Genomic DNA, 5,727 nt, shown 5'->3' on the forward strand with positions numbered 1-5,727 from the left:
TGTTGCATAATTTATAATGGGTGGTGCTGCTCCACTTATAAAGAGTTATTAAACGGTTTATTTTTAGGTATGTCCTCAAGGCTTGGCAGGATTAAAACCACATACGACGACCACGGAAGTAAAGTATCCGATATCAGCAGACTATAACAAATAAGAATTCGTCGCCTACCAAAAGTAAATATTTGCAAAGTAAATTGACTTTGCAATCAAAGTGGACACTCTCACAGAAAAGCAGTTTGGCCTCAAGCCATTCGATTTAGGCTTTTTGCAGAGCACAGCGCTCAAGGATGAAATAAAGTTTAAAGAGATCAAAAAGATGTTTGCTGAGTACAACAAATACATTCTCGATGTGGGCTCCATTGTCGAGTCGTGCCATCTGAAAAGGAATGTAATGGATTCAGTATTGAAATTCATGAGGCTGATGATGCTGGCTCCTGATACAAAGACCAAGAAGGTTATTTTGGATCTGGCCTATCACTGGATGATTGAGCAGCTCGACCCGAAGTCAAAGAGGAAAACAAAAGAGGAAATGGAAGCATAGGTCAAGCAAATCCTGGTTGAGCAGTAGCTCTTACCAATTGATGTGATAAACAAGGAGCTGATTAATACGCGAGTCATTGCGGAGTAGAAATACTATAAGTTAAAATCGAGGACACTCTACAAAGAGTTAGACGCCCCCAAAGTCCAGCTGGAGCAGTACCACACGCATAAGCTCGAGTTCATGTCTGAAAAGGGAGAAGTCAAAACTGGCAAAACCACAAAGAAGTGGATCGATAGTGTGAAATTCCCGAAAGTTCCAATCCCTGGATACTATATCGAAGATGAGCCAGAGATAAACACCAATTAAAATTTAATACAACCAGACCATGAAGCGACTGTCAAGCCATAAGACCCAAATCTAAATCCAAAACCCGGCCTAATTAACTGAAGGCAAGCCAGCAGATCCCCTGGAGGCCAACAACCAGGAAGTAGACTTTGGGGAGCCTAACGAGTAGGACCCAGCCGAAATTGAGGAAATCGAAGAGCCTGAGGAGAAAAAAAGGGGCAAGCTAGATCCATTGCTCAAGATCTTTCTACTCGAGCGCATCAGAGCCAAACAAAAAGGCTAGTTTAGCTGTGAATAGAAAAGATTGAAGAAAAACAATATCATCAATCAAACGGCCCTGGAAGAGAGCGAGTACATCACACATACGGCCGAATGGTCCAAACAAAGATCCCGGCTCAAAACTGAAGTAAGCAGGAAGCATGAATCGATTAAGGGCAACAATATAATAAGCAGAGGTAAGAAGTAGGAATCCCTGGAGTACAAGGGCTTCTTGGAAAATAAAATGGATGCAATCAAGGTGAAGAGGACTATCGATGAGCAGTATAAATACCTGACGAAAATAGATACTCCCCAAGAAAAGCTAAACTACGAGCAGGGATCCTCGCTATTTGACAGGAGACGCGTGAGGACCTAGTATAGCCATCACCCTTTTTCATCAATTTTGATGGACAACGAAAGGAGGCAATAGAAGCAAACCATGATGTAATAAATTGCGACAATCAAGTAGAAATTTGCAAAGGCCCGAATTTATGCTCCCATGGACTGTATTTCTAAAGGGCTTATGAACCCTTCCTAAAGGGAGGAAAACGAAAAAGAGGGGAAAACAATTTGGCCAAACACTCACTTGCTATCGAACCCTTTTATAAAGATTGCCAAGAAGAAGAAGAAGAAAAAGAAGAAGAACTGATCAGACGGATCCTAATATTAAATCCATTGCGCGCAATCCTTGATGCTTTAATGTCGATTTAAATATTCTATCAAATTAAATCATAGGGGAATCGGAATTTCTTGCCTGCGAAAACGGCCCTGTCTCCGAGCTACTCCTCGATTCTGAGCAGTTGATTATATTTCGATAACCTTTCTGAGCGGCATGGAGCTCCTGTCTTGATCTGTCCTGATCCCAAGCCCACCACAAGATCGGCGATAAAATGATCTTCAGTTTCGCCAGATCGATGAGAAACCATTGTTCCCCATCCTTTGGATTTACTCTTTTGAGCGGCTTAGATCGATTCAGTGAGACTGCCGATCTGGTTAACTTTAAGGAGCAGCGCATTGCAAGCTTTTTTCTGAATAGCTTCATCAATTCTCAGGATGTTGGTCACCAGCAGATCATCACCCACAATTTGTAGCTTGGAGCCGATCCCTGCAGTTATTGCAGTCCAGCCTTCCCAATCATCTTGGTCGAAAGGGTCTTCAATTGACACAATTGGATAGTTGTCAACATACTTTTTGTAGATTGCGTTCAGCTCTTGGGAAGTTAAGTGGGGCACCGATTTCGACAGTTTCTCATCTTTGAAATGAAGGTCGTATTTCTTGGTGCCTTCGACGAAAAATTCGGATGCAGCAACATCCATACCGAGTTCAATGATGTTCTGGTGGCCGGCTGCTTGGATAGCCTCTTTGATGAGCAGTAGGGCTTCATCTCCATCTGACACATTGGGAGCGAAACCTCCTTCATCCCCAACATTAATTGCTCCAATTCCGTGTTTTTTCTTGATTATCTTCAATAGGTGCTGATAGACTTCCGCTCCTGCTTTGAAGGCTTCTTTGAAAGACTTTGCTCCTGTCGGCAGGATCATGAACTCTTGCATTGCAATACCATTTCCGCCATGTTTACCTCCGTTGATCACATTGAAAGAGGGGCAAGGCAAAATGTACTTACTTTTCCCATCGACATTCTTTCCTGAGAGGGCGGAGAGGTGAGCGTAAAGAGGCAGTTTTTTAGCAGCTGCCCCAGCCCGTGCGACAGCCAAAGACACTGCCAAGATTGAATTGGCGCCGAGCTTATTCTTGGGCCATCCGAACTAATTCCGTGTTCCGTCGAGCTACTTAACCATGAACTCATCAATCTGCTTCTGTTATGCTGGGTTTTTGCCTTTCAGGGCCTTCGAGATGATGTTATTAACATTGTCGACTGCCTTCTGGACACCCTTGCCAAGGTAAGCAGTTTTATCTCCGTCTCTAAGCTCAAGGGCCTCGTATTTGCCAGTGGATGCCCCTGATGGCACAGCTGCTCGAAACATTCCATCTTCAGTGAAGACATCAGCTTCGATGGTCGGATTTCCTCGCGAATCGAAGATCTGCCTAGCTTTAATGTTCTGAATGCTGGCAAAACCAGCTCTCATATTCACTAACTTGTTGAACATCATAAGATACTATATTGATACTATATTGATACTATATTGATACGATGTGCACGATATAATGCTACGCCCTACTATTACTCTCAATTCCCATTTTTAGTGCGCACTGCCTAACAGTGAATATTGCAGAATAAAAACATTTTACAAAAGTTACCTCTGAAATAAAATCACAATAACGAAACAAACTGAGTTTCAAGCAGCGGCAATTCAAAACTTCTATTTAAGTTAATGCTTCTTGTTATAGATGGCTTTCATTTACTTGTAGAGCATATTTAAATAAAGTCTTTTCAGTTACTGTTTATTTATTCCCTCACAATCAAGCTCCCAAAATAGGAAGATAAATTAATTTATAATTCTGATGCGTAAATTTCAGATAAAGTCTAATAGTTTTCTTTTGGTTTAGTTGTCCAAGCCGCAATATTTGAGCAACCATAAATAATAAGAATATACATACATATTTAATATCCTTTTCTATCAGAACAACTGTAAGGTTGTTCTCCTTACGCTGCATCTGTTGGACGTAGCATCAGAATTATCACAATTGGAATCAGTTTATAATTAAAGTTCTGCAGGTCTTCCATGAATTAGAAAACGAAGTAAAAGTAGAAAGTTTCCAAGCTTAAAATAGTCATACTTGGCAACAAGTCAGTAGGCAAATCATCAATCATCCATAGATTCATCCTGAACGATTTTACAGAGGAAATCCAGGTACCCTTTTGCTTATATAGGCCACCATCGGAGTCGACTACATGTCCAAGCTCATTGAAATCGATGGCCGAAAGTTCAGGCTCTAGCTATGGGACACAGCAGGACAGGAAAAGTTCAAGTCTCTCGTCAAAGGATATCTGAAGAATGCTAATGCATGCATTTTTGTATATGACGCCAAAAGTTTAATTCTTCCTAACTCAGACATTAGCTCATACAAGTCACTCGCAGAATGGGTCGACCTATTTGAAAGTGCAAACACCCAGAACTCCTACTGCCTCTTAGCTGGCAATAAAATCGACTTGTGCGACGAGCACTAGCTGCAAGAGCTCCAGAAAATAAAGTAGTTGCCAGTTCACGATAGCAGGATTGAGCAATTCGAGGAAATACTGTGCTCTGCCAAGTCCAACTAAAATATTAATAAACTTTTCGAAAGGGTGGCGCTGTAAGCCTACGAATTGACCAAAGACAAAAATGGAAGCGAAGGAAATTTACTAACAGACCTATTTGGCCCAGCCAACAAATGCTGCGGCACATCATGACACACACAATTCTTCTCCTCATTTATACTAAATATATGGATTAAATGCTGTCATGCTCGACTTATATTATTCTATATATATGCTATTATTTGTTTATTTTAACTATATTTTTTGTGATGCATAAATATGTTATTTATGTGGATTATTCAAATTATCAAACCAGTTACTAATATTAATATTCAAAAGGGACGTTAAGATGTAAAAAAAGGATAGATACGAGAAACTAGAGCGAGTTGGAGAAGGGACGTACGGGGTGGTGTTCAAGGCACGAGATCCTCTCAATAATAAAATGGTCGCACTCAAGAAAATCAAACTCGAAAATGAAGATGAAGGCGTGCCTTCCACAGCAATGCGCGAAATTTCAATTTTGAAATAATTACAGCCTCATCCCAACATTGTTAGGTACATCTGTGATTATTTAGTCTTAACGAAGTAGTGTACATTCCTTCATAAAAGAAATTGCATTTGATATTTGAGTATGTAGATTATGATTTGAAGAAGTATCTGTCGGAGAACAAAGGTACGATCAGCAGTTATCAGATAAAACTGTTTTTGTACCAGCTCATCAATGGAGTTAATTACTGCCACTCGCGGCGCATTATTCATAGAGATTTAAAACCACAAAACTTGTTAGTTGACCGCGCTGGAAATTTGAAAATTGCTGATTTCGGATTAGCAAGGGCCTTTGGCATTCCAATGAAAACGCTAACCCATGAAATATAAACGTTATGGTATCGAGCCCCATAGGTCCTTCTCGGGCAGAAGCAGTATAGCTTAGGAGTCGACATTTGGGCAGTGGGCTGTATTTTTGCCGAGCTGATCTAGAAACGCCCACTCTTCAATGGGGATTCTTAGATTGACCAGATCTTCAAAATCTTCCAGTTTCACGGCACCCCGACTCCGAACTAATGGACCAACATCCAGAAACTCCCGGATTTTAAGCCTACCTTCCCCAAGTTCAAAGGAGTGAATCCATAAAACCACTTCAAGAACTTCGAACGAGTGGGTCTTGACTTGTGCATGAAACTGCTAGCACTCGACCCAAGTAGGCGTATTTCCATGAAATAAGCCCTTAAGCATCCGTACTTTGCGGATGTAACCAACTAGGACATTGCTAGGTTTCAAAAATGAATGATAATTATTATCCATGCAATACAACCCATATCTATATTATGCCTCTCAATATCGAACTAACTCCTGAAATTATAAAGACCAACTCATGGGGTTGGGGTTGGGGTTGGGTTGGGGTTGGGGGTTGGGGTTGGGGTTGGGGTTGGGGTTGGGGTTGGGA

General features: G+C 41.1%; 1 pseudogene; it reads right to left on the reverse strand.

Moving 5' to 3' along the window:
• Window positions 1-1,803: 1,803 nt before the first annotated feature.
• Window positions 1,804-2,898, reverse strand: LOC148298339 (beta-enolase pseudogene; annotated as a pseudogene).
• Between the last annotated feature and the right edge of the window lie 2,829 nt (window positions 2,899-5,727).

This window comes from Brachycentrus maculatus, unplaced genomic scaffold, assembly GCF_059751285.1.
Source record: "Brachycentrus maculatus isolate JH-2025_06_01 unplaced genomic scaffold, ASM5975128v1 h1tg002179l, whole genome shotgun sequence".
Classification (NCBI taxonomy): domain Eukaryota; kingdom Metazoa; phylum Arthropoda; class Insecta; order Trichoptera; family Brachycentridae; genus Brachycentrus; species Brachycentrus maculatus.